Source organism: Gigantopelta aegis, chromosome 3 (assembly GCF_016097555.1).
Source record: "Gigantopelta aegis isolate Gae_Host chromosome 3, Gae_host_genome, whole genome shotgun sequence".
Classification (NCBI taxonomy): Eukaryota; Metazoa; Mollusca; class Gastropoda; order Neomphalida; family Peltospiridae; genus Gigantopelta; species Gigantopelta aegis.
The window spans coordinates 25,586,014-25,600,793 of record NC_054701.1 but is presented as its reverse complement, the minus strand read 5'-3'; positions in this window follow the sequence as shown (position 1 = coordinate 25,600,793).

Here is a 14,780-nt window from a genome sequence, read left to right as displayed (position 1 = left end):
GATGCGCGGTCGGTCTAGGATCGATCCCCGTCGGTCGACCCATTGAATTATGTTTTGTTCCAACCAGTGCACCACGACTGGTATATCAAAAGCCGTGATATGTGCTATGTGCTATCATGTCCGTGGGATGGATCATATAAAATACCACTTGCTTACAACAAAAAACAAATGTAGCGGGTTTTCTCTCTGAGACTATATGTCAGAATTACCAAATGTTTTACATCCAATAGCGGATGTTAATAAATCAATATGCTCCAGTGGTGTCGTTAAACAAAACAAACTTTTTAACTTTAACCACTACACCACCGAGGCTAGTACACAGTGAATGATAAAGTTTTGTCTGTTGCAGTATGAAAAACATTGCGGACAACACTGTTCCTTTAAAACAGGATTCTGCGGGTCAAAAACATTACGGACAACACTGTTCCTTTAAAACAGAATCCTGCGGGTCAAAAATATTGCGGACAACACTGTTCCTTTAAAACAGAATCCTGCGGGTCAATAACATTACGGACAACACTGTCCCTTTAAAACAGAATTCTGCGGGTCAAAAATATTGCGGACAACACTGTCCCTTTAAAACAGAATCCTACGGGCTGTTTCCACAAGTTCTCATTACTCTGTCCATGTCCGGAGTATTTTAACGAATTTTTTGTTTTTTGCCCGAGTCAATGCGGAGATTACAATTATTCTGTTAAGCCTGCAAAACAAGGTAACAATTATACATAAGAAGCTGCAACGAAGAAATTGAGCCCATCAGAAAAGGTTTAACCGATATTTAACCTCCGAGCCGGGATCGACTTCCAATTACTTGGGGAGGGAGAGGGGGGGGGGGGGGGGGTGAAGGGGGGGGGGGGAAGGGGGGGGGGGGGGGGGTAGGAAACGACCAGGTATGTATACAAATAGGTGGATCGTTTAAGCCAAACGACCAACCCACATCTTGGCTCATATTAAAATATTCGTGGCTCATCGGGTTATTTCTCGTTCGAATCCAGTGCACTATGACTGGTATATCAAAGACCATGCTATGTGCAGTCCTGTCTTTGGGATGGTACATATAAATTAAAAGAACCCTTACTACTAATGGAAAATTATATCGGGTTTCCTCTCTAAGACTATATGTCAGAATTACGAAATGTTTGACATCCAATAGCCGATGATTAATAAATCAATGTGCTTTAGTGTAGTTAAACAAAACATACTTTAACTTTTTTATATCCAATTAAGATTTAAGCACGCTGTCTTGGGCACACACCTCGGTTGTCTGTAGGGGACAGTGGGTTACTGGTTAGTAAGAGAGCACAGTGTTGTGGTCTAGCACCTCTCCATTGACTGTCCTGGGTTTGCAGCCATTGTGAGATTTTAAAATATTAAAATTACCTTTGAAATACATTTTTTTAAAGAATACCAGTAACTGTATATCTAATGTGTTTACGGCCGTGTGTTAATGTTTGCAGAAGTAATTTTTCCTTTTACTTCATAACATATATTTGCAAAAGTCTTATCTTAAAAATGTTACTTCATAGTTTAGATTTTTTCGTACGTACAAAATTATTGAGAAGTAAAATCAGGCATCGACTATTACAAACATTACGAAAGCAGCAAACATCTTATTTATCATCATCACTGGCTGATATTCTAAAAAAGAAAATAGATTGAAATGTAATTTTAGTAACCAAAAAGGCTCAGCTATCTGGACTGCCATTGAACAGTTAAAGTCGCTCTGGGTGGGAGCCAGTACCGGGATGTGAACCCAGTACCTACCGGATTTACGTCCGATGGCTAAACCACTACACCACCTAAGCCGATGATGTAGAGATTGGTTGACGTCGTTGTAATCCGCAGAACATCTCACCTAGCTAGAAGCGACAGTAATTGACATGCTCTAATTCAAAGGTTACATCATCTTGGTCGTGTCAATACCAAGCTTGCAATTAACTGAATCGTTAAAGCAATAGTCAATTACAAAATTCTATATCTCATTTGGTGACAGCAACCTCGTAATACCCGTAAAAGGTATCGACCCCAGTTATTAATTAAATAGTGTCACAGACAGACATAAGCCTACAAGACGTGGGTTGGCAGCTGTCCACAATCACACCCCACTCCCCAGTGCTGGAGCAAATCTATTCATTTGGGTAAAAACAATGGAGACATTCATTCTGTCGTGATGTCCCGAATCAGGCCCCTGATTATATCGTAGGTCGGACTCGGGATGGGCGCGTTCGAAACCCTAGTGGTCTATGAGCACGTTCAACTAATTACCTACCTATCTGTCGTGGTAAAATTTACTTATAAAATGCATGAAATTGTATTTCTAGTTTTAAGAATTTTGTAGAAGAGGATTCCTCCGAACCTACTGAAACCTAAGGTAAACTCGCTACCAAATAAGTCATTTAAAACATTTCCCCTATCTTTTGTTTTTTAAAATAAGCTTACAAAGTCCTACATGGTAAATTAAAAATAATACATTTCAAAATGATAGTTTTGTTTGATTAATATTCATTATGTTTGCTATTATTTGCGATTGTAATTGTAACCAATTATTAATTGGATCGTACAGTTGTCCACTGTTCACTAGTGGTATTGTTAAATAAAACATACTAACTTTGATCGAAAAATTTGGTAATGATTGGTGTTTATACACATGTATAATGTATATATTTTCAGCGTATACTTATAGTATACAAAAATTATACATTGTGAAAAATGTATTTTAAAAAGTGTTTTATTTAGAAGCCTTTGTTACGATGAATATTACTTGTAGAAAAAGTATTTTTTTGTTTCACGACACCACTAGAGGATATTGATTAACCATCGGCTATTGAATGTTAAACATTTGGTAATTTTGACATATAGTCTTAGAGAGGAAACCCGCAACATTTTTCCATTAGTAGCAAAGGATCTTTTATATGCACCATCCCACAGACAAGATAGCACATACCACGGCCTTTAATATACCAGTCGGTGAGCACTAGCTGGAACGAGAATGGGCCCACCGACGGGGATCGATCCCAAACCGACCGCGCATCAAGCGATCGCTTTACCATTGATCTACGTCCCGTCTCCGTTTTCTAATAATACAAATAAGAATAAACGTCGTTATCAAGATTCGGGCATTTTTGTTTAAAATCTCTAAATTTGGGCAAAAAGTCAACCTGATTTAAAAATAAAATAAAAATGGGAGCCCACACGCCTATGAAAGTATGGTCGACTATTACGTGTTGATTTTTTGTTGTTGTTGTTTTTCCCACACCGTTAAATACACAGTATTACAACTTCTTGCTTAACCCTCATCCCGAGAATGGTTTCGATTCCCGAAACCCTCCCCCTGAACTCGCGCCTGCTTCCTTATTCGTTGGTTTGAATCGATTCCTCTTACCCAAACGCACTCTAGAATTCCACATTGTGTCTACATGTATAACGATATTTTTATATATTTTATCATTTGTTTACTGTATGACACGCACATTTTTAATATAATTTGTTAGAAATAAGATTAACTACATCAGAGATTAATGAGATATACGTTTTAATATAAAATTTAAAACAATGGAATAATATATTTTTATATAGCAAGAACGATAACTCGGGTTATATCTATCTAACCCAGTATCGTGTGGTTACCGACTCATTTAGTTTTGTTATAAAACAAATTTAAACATACTAAGTGGCGTTGGCCAATTTGTAAGACGTCCGCATGATGCGCCGTCGGTTTGGGATCGATCCCCGTCGGAGGGCCCATTGGGGTATTTCTCATTCCAGCCAGTGCACCATGACTAGTATATCAAAGGCCGTGGTATGTGCTACCCTGTCTGTGGGATGGTGCATATAAAAGATCCCTTGCTAGTAATGGAAAAATGTATGGGGTTTTCTTTCTAAGACTATATGTCAAAATTACAAAATATTTGAAATTCAATAGCTAATGCTTAATAAATCAATGTGCTCTAGTGGTGTTGTTGAACAAAAACAAAACAAACAAAAACAAACAAACAAAAAACCCCAAACAAACAAAAAACACACACTTTAAACTTAAAGAGACTAGTACGGAAGCTTACGTGCCTCAGTGCTTGCGTACATTACTCTACCCAACCCAACCCTAACCAACAGGTACAGTACACGACACACGGCGTATCTTATGTCATCGGTCAACTGAACATTCTTTCAGAGATTTCACAACCACGCCATTGCTGTAACGGATACCGACAGCTGATCACAATGGACACAATTTACAAAGCCTGTTTATGTCATGTCATGCCATAGGGTTTTACGTGCACATAAAGCTGTTTACTGGTTTATGTCTTATAAATGTTAGGATCACAGTGTCAGCTGCCAACAGAAACTCAACGGTTGTGTTAATAATTACCCCCTACTCCCCACTTACGACGGGTGCACTCAGAGTAACAGCTAATGGGTTATACGACGAGAATCGAGTTGTAAGAGCGCTCAGACTAGTGATTGGACAGTCGTAGAAGTGTGTGACAGCAGAAAGTTGGGGTATGGAAAAAATGGAGAGTGAATGAGAGAAAGAGAGAGAGTGAACGAAAGAGAAAGGATCAGAGAGAATGAATGAATATGAGAGAAATAGAGAGATACACGGGAGAGAGAGAGAGAGAGAGAGAGAGAGAGAGAGAGAGAGAGAGAGAGAGAGAGAGAGAGAGAGAGAGAGAGAGAGAGAGAGAGAGAATGAAAGGTTGAGAGAGAGAGAGAGAGAGAGAGGGCGGAGGGAGAAGAGAGAGATAATGGAGAAAGTGAATGGAAGAGACAGGTTGAGAGAGAGAGAGAGAGAGAGAAGAGAGAGAGATATGAGAAGGAGAGAGAGAGAGAGAGAGAGAGAGAGAGAGAATAGAGAAAGGTTGAGAGAGAGAGAGAGAGAGAGAGAGAGAGAGAGAGGGCGGAGGGAGAAGAGAGAGATAATGGAGAAAGTGAATGGAAGAGACAGGTTGAGAGAGAGAGAGAGAGAGAGAGAGAGAGAGAGAGAGAGAGAGAGAGAGAGAGAGAGAAGAGAGAGAGAGAGAGAGAGAGAGGGAGGAAAAACTGCCTCTCTGTCTCTGTCCATTTGATGTTTCAAACATGCAGACACCAGGAGAACGGGTCAATTTCGTTGACACCTGTTGAACAAAACCTTGAAAGTTTCCAGTATGATATTTCCATACATCTTGTCGTCCAGCGTTCAACCAATCGGACTGTCGTAAAACGTGTAGACGTGGTGGAAATTTAATTGTTTATCAATAACCCAGTCAGACAACTAAAGCAGAAATGACGTACTAAAGGTCTCACGTAACTAACACTGATGACACAGCTGTTTTGGTAGTCGTGGGGGGTGGGGGTGGGGGTGGGGGTGGGGGTGGGGGGTGGTTCTAGCTTTGTTGGTAGAGCGCTCGCCTGAAGTGCTTTGGTCGCAGAACCCCACAACTTGTATACCAAAGGCCATGGTATGTGCTGTGCTGTTTGTGGGAAAGTGCATATAAAAGGACCCTTGATTTTAATGGAAAAATGTAGCGGGTTTCCTTTGAAGAGCACGAGTTAATATTGCTAAATGTTTGACATGCAATAGGAAGGAAATGGTTTATTTAACGACGCACTCAACACATTTTATTTACGGTTATATGGCGCCGAACATATGGTTAAGGACCACCCAGATATTCAAGGAGGAAACCCGCTGTTGTCACTTCATAGGCTACTCTTTTCGATTAGCAGCAAGGTTTTTTTTTATATGCACCATCCCATAGACAGGATAACACATACCATGGTCTTTGATGTATCAGTCGAGGTGCACTGGCTGGAGCGAGAAATGACATCCAGTAGCTGATGGTTAATAAATCGATATGCTCTAGTGGTGTCGTTAAATAAAATAGGTCTTAACCGTTAGCATGATATCAGATATAATAGGCAGTCTGGATAAAAGTAAAGTAAAGTTTGTTTTATTTAACGACGCCGCTAGAGTCTGGATAAAGATGAAAGAAAGAAAGCACATTCATTTATTAATCATCGGCTGTTAGTATTGGATGTTAAAACATTCGGTAACTTTTGACACGAACTCTGAGAGGAAACCCGCTGTATGTTTCCAACAGTAAGCAGCAAGGGATCGTTTATATACATTTACCCACATCCTGGATAGTACATCCTTGATGGTGATAAAAGTGTTATTAAAAACATTAATCCAAATAAAAAGGACAACCGAGGGTCCATTGTTTATTCAATGACTCATGACTACCTTATGTCCGATGGCTTAACCACGATACCGCCGAGGCTGATCTAATGCTGAGTAAGCGGGTTATAGCGCACGCCTGTCATGGGCTCAGGTTTTGACTATCGTCAGCTCTTCCGTCCATAACTGTAGTTGCAGGTTTGCTACAAGGTGAGGGTGGACAGTGGTGGCTGCTCTAAATCTATATTATATAACATTATATATAACAGTGTTTCAAAGAATCATATCAAAATTAATATCAGAATGGGCTCATATTGAAAGACGTTTCGTCGGTTATACTGGACATAAGTTCTGACAAATAGATTAGATGTTTAACGACACCCCAGCACCAAAAATACATCGGCTGTTGGGTGTCAAACTATGGTCAGTGCAAAATTAATGCAAGTTCCGACAGGAAAAGGATGAGACAGGGTTGAGTGGCGGTAAATGTAATATAGATTTAGAGCAGCCACCACTGTCCACCCTCACCTTGTAGCAAACCTGCAACTACAGTTATGGACGGAAGAGCTGACGATAGTCAAAACCTGAGCCCATGACAGGCGTGCGCTATAACCCGCTTACTCAGCATTAGATCAGCCTCGGCGGTATCGTGGTTAAGCCATCGGACATAAGGTAGTAATTACTGGGTTCGAAGCTCGTTACCGGCTCCCATTCAGAGCGAGTTTTAACGACTAAGCTACTTCAAATACGGCGGTTTATAGCCCGAGTACTTTGACTATATTAGTCCAAATGTCCGTCTAGCCCTCTACAGTCACAGTACTCGGGCTAGGCGGTTGATAGCAGGTTTTAAATTCTGGCTATTTTCTACCGAATAGTAGCAAGCGATCTTTTAATATGTATCTTTCCATAGTGGGGTTGTTAGGGGGTCAACAAGTCCACCGTGGGCGGTCGATTTTACTTCTTTTCGTATCTCACCTTGAGCCAAGCGACCGCTTTACAACTGAGCTAAGCTCAGCCTGTTTGTGTTAAAGAACAAAAACCGTTACCCACAGCCAGTAGCATACGGGCACCTCGTGTTTCGTGACGGCTAGGTTAGCAAGAAGTAAGTCAGGTGTTACTCATATAAATCAAGCATTCCAAAGACTGTGACGTGTCATAACTAATTTATGTCACGTCCAGTGAGTGCATTTCGTAAGAAAAAACAAAGAAGAAAAAAGAAGAAGGAAAAATAGTTTATTTAACGTAGCACTCAACACATTTTATTTACGGCTATGTGGCGTCGGACATATGGTTAAGGACATTTCGTAAGAGTGCACCTGTTTTGTGTTTTTTTTTTATTCGCTGACAGTAACTGAGTTATTACCTAGAATTATAGGCATACTATCCTGACTTAGCCAAGGTGGGTGCCTCCAGCCAGTGCTCCACAACTGGTGTAACAAAGGCCGTGGTATGTACTATCATGTCCATGGGGTGGTGCATATAAAATATCCCTTGCTGCTAATCGAAAAGAGTGGCGACAACAGGTTTAGTCCCTCAATATTCGTGTGGTCCTTACCCATATGTCCGAAGCCATATAACCGTGTTGAGTGTGTTGTTAAATAAACCATTTCCTTCCAAGGTGGTGGTGGTGGTGGTGGTGGTGTGGTGTGTGTATGTGTGTGTATGTATGTGTGTATGTATATGTGTGTGTGTGTGTGTGTGTGTGTGTGAGAGTGTGTATGAGTGTGTGTGAGAGAGAGAGTGTGTGTGTGTGTCTGTGTGTGTGTGTGTGTGTGTGTGTGTCTGTGTGTGTGTATCTGTCTCTGTGTGTGTGTGTGTGTCTGTGTGTATGTATGTATGGTTGTGTGTGTATGTGTGTGTGTGTGTCTGTGTGTGTCTGTATATGTGTGTGTGTGTGTCTGTGTGTGTGTCTGTTTGTCTCTGTGTGTGTGTGTGTCTGTGTGTGTGTCTTTGTGTGTGTATATATATGTGTGTGTGTGTGTCTGTGTATGTTTATGTGTCTGTGTGTGTATCTGTGTGTCTGTGTGTGTGTCTGTGTGTGTATGTATGTGTGTGTGTATTTGATGTGCGTGTATTTGATGTGTGTGTGTATTTGATGTGTGTGTGTGTGTGTTTGATGTGTGTGTATTTGACGTGTGTGTGTATTTGTTGTGTGTGTGTATTTGATGTGTGTGTGTGTGTTTGATGAGTTTGTGTATGTTTGATGTGTGTGTGTATTTGATGTGTGTGTGTGTTTGATGTGTGTGTGAGTATTTGATGTGTGTGTGTGTGTGTTTGATGTGTGTATGTGTGTTTGATGTGTGTATGTGTGTTTGATGTGTGTGTGTTTGTGTGTGTTTGATGTGTGTGTGTATATGATGTGTGTGTTTGATGTGTGTAGATGCAGGCCCCCCTGAATAAAAAAAGAAAAGAAAAAAAAGTCCGTCTCTGGTCTGACCAAAGTGCCAGAATTGATGCGGCAACGCGGTTTTTTAAAAATTATTTGCACAGAAAAGGTGGGTATATTTGATACCGAAATAAGGGACATATTTAAATTGAAATCAGAATGCACGTTCATTCGCGATGGCAGTTTGGCTCTAAATGCGGGTTTACGTTATAGCAAGAAGTCTAGCAAAAATCGACGTCATACAGCTGGAAATTAAAAAAAAAGGTTGACGCGCGAGGGTCAAAATCGACACGAACGCAGACCACAGACCAGAAATATATATGCATATATATATATATATATATATATATATATATATATATATATATATATATATATATATATATATATAAATGAACAGGAATATAGCGACTGAGAGAATGGTGGTGTGGCGCTTTAAAACATTATCTTAAGTAGTAACACGAGGCTCGACAGCGTAAAGATTCGGAATGTGACCTTCTTGTCCCAAAACAGCTCATTCATACCTTGAGTCCAGGCTCACCTGATTCCGCGATAACCTGGATCGTAACCAACACGCTCCTGTCGACGCCTCTCAGAGGCGTGTATTTCCAGTTTCTGTTCGGTGGGAAAACTTTCCGTTATAGTGTAGACAGGCCAAGGGTGTAAGTAAGGTTATTAAGGGATCACTACAGGTAATATACCACTTGAGATACAGAATACAGTTTCACATATTATTGTTGCCAGAGTGCCACTTTCGTTGAGACTTAACATTGAGAACTCTGAAATTTTGCCATCTATGATTTCCATGCCAAAAACCGCAAAGGTTATATGTAGACTTAGTGCAGTTCAGGTTGGGGGAAAAAAAGAAAGGAATAGTGGTTTAAGATAAGATAACATTTTTTGTTAAACTACGACTATTTCAGGCCCGTAGGGACAGCCATGACGGAATGCTTTCTTTACTATCTGTAACAATAGATAGGACAAAAACAACAACAGCACCCCCCCCTCCAAACCCCCCGAAACCCCCCAACTCAAACCCCCACACAAATTTTACAACTCACTCCCAAACCCCCCAAAATAAAACAAAACAAAACACAACAAAAAACAAAAACAAACAAACAAACAAAGACCCCCCGTAAAACAAACCCCAAAACAAATACCCGCCATCCCCCCAAAACCACCAAAAAATACCCCCCCCCAAAAACCCCCCCCACCAACCTCTCCCAAATACCCTAAAACCGCCCAAATCCCAACAAAAAACCCCAGCAAAAAACCCAACACCCCCCCTCCCTAAAAAACCCAACACCCCCAAAACCCCAACACCCCAACCAACAACAAAAAAAAAAACAATGTTCAACAAAAAACTACAACCCTCCTACCCCTCCCCAAACAACAACAATAACAACATACAAACAAACAAACAAACAAAAACGATGGAAGACCTCTTTGTGAGATAGTGCAGCTTTAAATAAAAGATGGCACAGATACGGAATGGATTTACTGGTCATGCTGGTGTTTCTTATACCGCGAAATACATTGTTTAAAAACCACACGCATCTTTGAGAAGTAACAGTTATGGAGATTAGCTTTAGTCTACTTTTATGGGTATTTTAGATAACTTTTACTTGTAGATATTTGTTTAATAGATTGAACATCCTGAAAACTTAGCAGTTGGTTTCAAAAAGATTGTTTTAGGTGATGCATATAACACATTTCTTTGCTTTTGCAGCCATTTTGTTAGGTATCTTGAATTCTGGAAATGATAAAAATTCTTTTCCCCCTAAAAAAACCCCCTGTATTTGAAGTTAATTAATTTTTTATTTTTATTATTATTTTTTTTGGATCAAATAGAATGTAAGATATGGCAACATTTTGCTCCCAACAGCCATTTTCGGGGCTATCTTGGATTTAAATGATGTATTCCTTGATGAATTAAAAAAAACCTTGCTATAGTTGATGTAAAATTAGATAAATTTCAATTTTCTTGTTCTGACTACTATAGTGGTGGCCATCTTGGATGTAAATGATGTTGCAATGTCTTGATTAGCTGGGAGCAGTTCAATATGAAATTTCTGACCCCTAAAACACCGTCACGAACATCAACAGTTTCGTCATAGTTGATAAAGTATTAGAGATGTTTCCAAGTATGTTCTGACAGCCATCTTGAATATTTGAAAATACTCAAGGATACCAAATCCTTAATCAGAACATAAAAAATGCAAAACACTACATAGAACATTGTGGGTACCGATCTACAAGGTTTATAAATGCTTTAGTAAACATTAAAACATGGATTTCTTAGATTTCGTGACCACCTGAATAATAAATGTTCAAAATGTGATAACTAAGTAAAGTTACTCTATTGGAAAGCCCCTGCGTTTGCTGTAACCTCACCGTGGTGCAGGGGTGTAAGATTCTCTTTGAGAATGGCCAATACAGCACAAATTGAAATTTTGAGTGAAAGTCAGTATCTATCTGTGATATTTGTATCTGTGGTTCTTTACACTGTTTTTATTTAAATCTAAATTTTTTATATTGATGTTGATCATCACCTTATTTGTTTGCATGACCATAGTTTGACACGCATTAGCCGATGTATTTTTCGTGCTGGGGTGTCGTTAAACATTCATTCATTCATTCTATTGGAAAGTTCATCATGCATTTTCTTTTGTCCTAGGGTGTACTAAAATAGTTTTGTTTGGTGCCCTCAGATGGTACCAATGTTTGGTCTGGCTCATGGACTACTAGTGTTAAAGCACTCGCTTTATGCGCGGTCGCTTTGGGATAAATCCCCGTCGGTGGGCTATTTCTCGTTGCAGCCAATGCACCAAAAAAAGAATAAAGTTTGTTTTAGTTAACGACGCCACTAGAGCACATTGATGTTTTATCTTATCATCGGCTTTTGGACGTCAAACCAGTACACCACGACTAGTATGTACAAAGGCCGTGGTATGTGCTATCCTGTCTTGGAAAGTGCATATAAAAGATCCCTTGTGGGTTTTTCTCTGTAAGACTATATATTAAAATTACCAAATGTTTGACATCCAATAGCCGACGATTAATAAATCAATGTGCTCTAGTGGTGTCGTTAAACAAAACAAACGTTTTTCTCGTAATACATAAGTTTTTGTACGTAATTATTGGAAGGTAAAATCTGGTTTGGGTTACTACAAACTTTAGGACGATAACAAACACCTTGTTTATACAGATATTGATATTCTAAACAGAAAAATATATCTAATATGCAATTTTATTATATAACATTCAGTGAAATATCTTAAAATATCGGTGAAATAAAAGTGTTATCAGTCACTCAGTGACGATAACACATTTTAGAGTGAAAATTTCACTATTTCATTCTAAAAAATGTGATATCGTCACAGTAGAAAGTGTTATCTTCACCGTGAGAAAGCCGGAACTATTTTGCTGCTGACATTTTAAAAATAAAGGTAAATTACCAAACGTTTTATAATAAATAGAAAATTTCATGGTTTGTTTTTGTCAAATATGATTTATATCTCATCTCATGAAGTTTGCAATCATATCACACTCGTCGCGCAAGCGCGACTTGTGATATATGATTGCAAACTGCACGAGATGAGATATAAATCATATTTGACAAAAAACATGAAATATCCTCGATTTAGTCATTAAAAAGGATCCGTTATTCGCAAACATGTTTCCATGGCAGCATATCAGGGTAATCCCTTAAGAACAGCCCAGTTGCCGTTAAATATAAACATAGGTGTACGGGTCCCCCCCCCCCCCCCTTTTTTTGGGGGGGGGGGGGGGGGGCAGGCTGATTTTTGCCCGAATTAAACAAAAGTGCCCGAATCTGGATAACAACATTGATTCATATTAATATTACTGCCAAACAGCTATATAGGATTGCAGACGAATCGCCACGCATTTTTACATGGATTACAACTAACATTTTGGGTTGAATAATGAAATTACATGAAAAAAAGTGTTCAGGCCAGTTCCCGAATTTGTCTATTATGTTGCCAGTTTTTAAGGATATTCTCCAGGACGGGGTGGGGTGGGGTCGGAGGTGGGGCGTTGACACCCTCCGTCTCATACGCGTGTGAATATAAATGGAACAAACTCTAAAAACTATCAGAATCAATCTAGCTGCTTTTAAAGGAGGAAAGACACGTGTATTTTTCACTATTAGAGCCGATTTTGATAATTGAAATTACGCATTACTTACATTTTATTGTTTAGATTATCCATTTCGTTACATCCAAAGAGTTTCTGGTCATCCTGGTCATCCAAAGTTAGTGTCCATTTTGTTTTGTTGAATCTAGGATCTGCGACATGCCCTAGTTTTTAAACACTAAGGCATATGTTTTACTAGTAGAGCCGTTTTTGATAACTGAAATCATACTTTACTTAAATTTTATTGTTGAGATTATCCATTTCCGTACATTAGAAGTGTTTTTGGTCATCCTGGTGTTTCTAATATCACAAAATGTATTTCTCATATTTTTAAAAATGCACGTGCGTCTGAGAGGTAACAGTTACAGAGTCGAGTTTTAGTCTATTTTTAGAGGGTATTTCACCATTTCAAAGTCACAAACTCTTATTTCACTTACTTGTAACTTTGTCCAAATGTGTTACAGGTTTATAGATTAACTAAACTTATTGCTAATTTTCATGGGCTGAAACTAGGGTATGTCCCTTTGACGTTATCCGAGCTGATATCAAGCACGCCTCTGGTTAAACCCAGAATAGGGTGAGTGGTGGGTGGTGGTGGGTGGTGGAGGGCAGACACAATTACTAAAAAACAAGAAATCAATTAAAATAATTAGTGTTAACATATGCATGTAATATAATTCTGATTGAATGTCAAAAGTTATCAATTATCTCAAGCTTCGAAATTGCAGTGTTAAAGCTAAAGCCAATCAATAAGTTAGTGCACTGAAACAAAAAGGAGACAATATGTTGTTAATATAAATGCAAAATGTGAAATTCTAGATAAATAATGTATTTGTACATGTAATAGTATTAGTATAGGTGTATTATATACATAGTCGTATGCATACTAGTACATTAAACAACTCTCCCCAAAAAACCCCACAACAACAACAACAAAAAATCCAAACAAACAACAACAACAACCAAAAACACAAACAAACAACAACAAAAAAAATCCAATAAAAACCCCACCCAAAAACAAACCAGAAACACAATTCTATTGTCCTAAGGGAAGTAATCCAGAAAACTAGTTGATTAGTAGAGTTACTGCCCTTGTCAAATGTTTGGTATTATGATACGTAGTCTTCGGTGGAAACCAGCAACATTCTTCATTAGCAACAAGAGATTCTTTACATGCACTTTGCCACATACCACGCCTTTTAATATGGAAGTCGTGAGGGCACTGGTTTGCCACATACCACGCCTTTTGATATGGAAGTCGTGAGGGCACTGGTTTGCCACATACCACGCCTTTTGATATGGAAGTCGTGAGGGCACTGGTTTGCCACATACCACGTCTTTTGATATGGAAGTCGTGAGGGCCCTGGTTTGCCACATACCACGTCTTTTGATATGGAAGTCGTGAGGGCCCTGCTTTGCCACATACCACGCCTTTTGATATGGAAGTCGTGAGGGCCCTGCTTTGCCACACACCACGCCTTTTGATATGGAAGTCGTGAAGGCCCTGGTTTGCCACACACCACGTCTTTTGATATGGAAGTCGTGAAGGCCCTGGTTTGCCACACACCACGCCTTTTGATATGGAAGTCGTGAAGGCACTGGTTTGCCACACACCACGCCTTTTGATATGGAAGTCGTGAAGGCACTGGTTTGCCACATACCACGCCTTTTGATATGGAAGTCGTGAGGGCACTGGTTGGGTAGGGAAACACCCAGACGGATCCTCCGAAAACCTAATTCCACCTCGAGAGAATATTACAATGATAACCAGCCTCGGTGGCGCAGCATTTGGTTAAGCCATCGGACATAAGTTAATCATGATAAGGCTGGTAGGTACAGGATTCGCATCCCGCTACCGGTTCCAACACAGAGCGAGTTCTTGAGGGCTCAATGGGTAGATGTATTGGGAATTTGGGTAATTTTCAAACAAGCTGATTTTGTGAAAAATTAATAGCTAAACTTTTATTTAAATGAGGAATTTTGTACGGTTTGATGACCAAAGTTTCTATAAATATCTGCGTGATATTATCCGGCTTGGGTGTGGTTTATATGGATGTGAACATTGTCAAAAATGCACCCCAAATC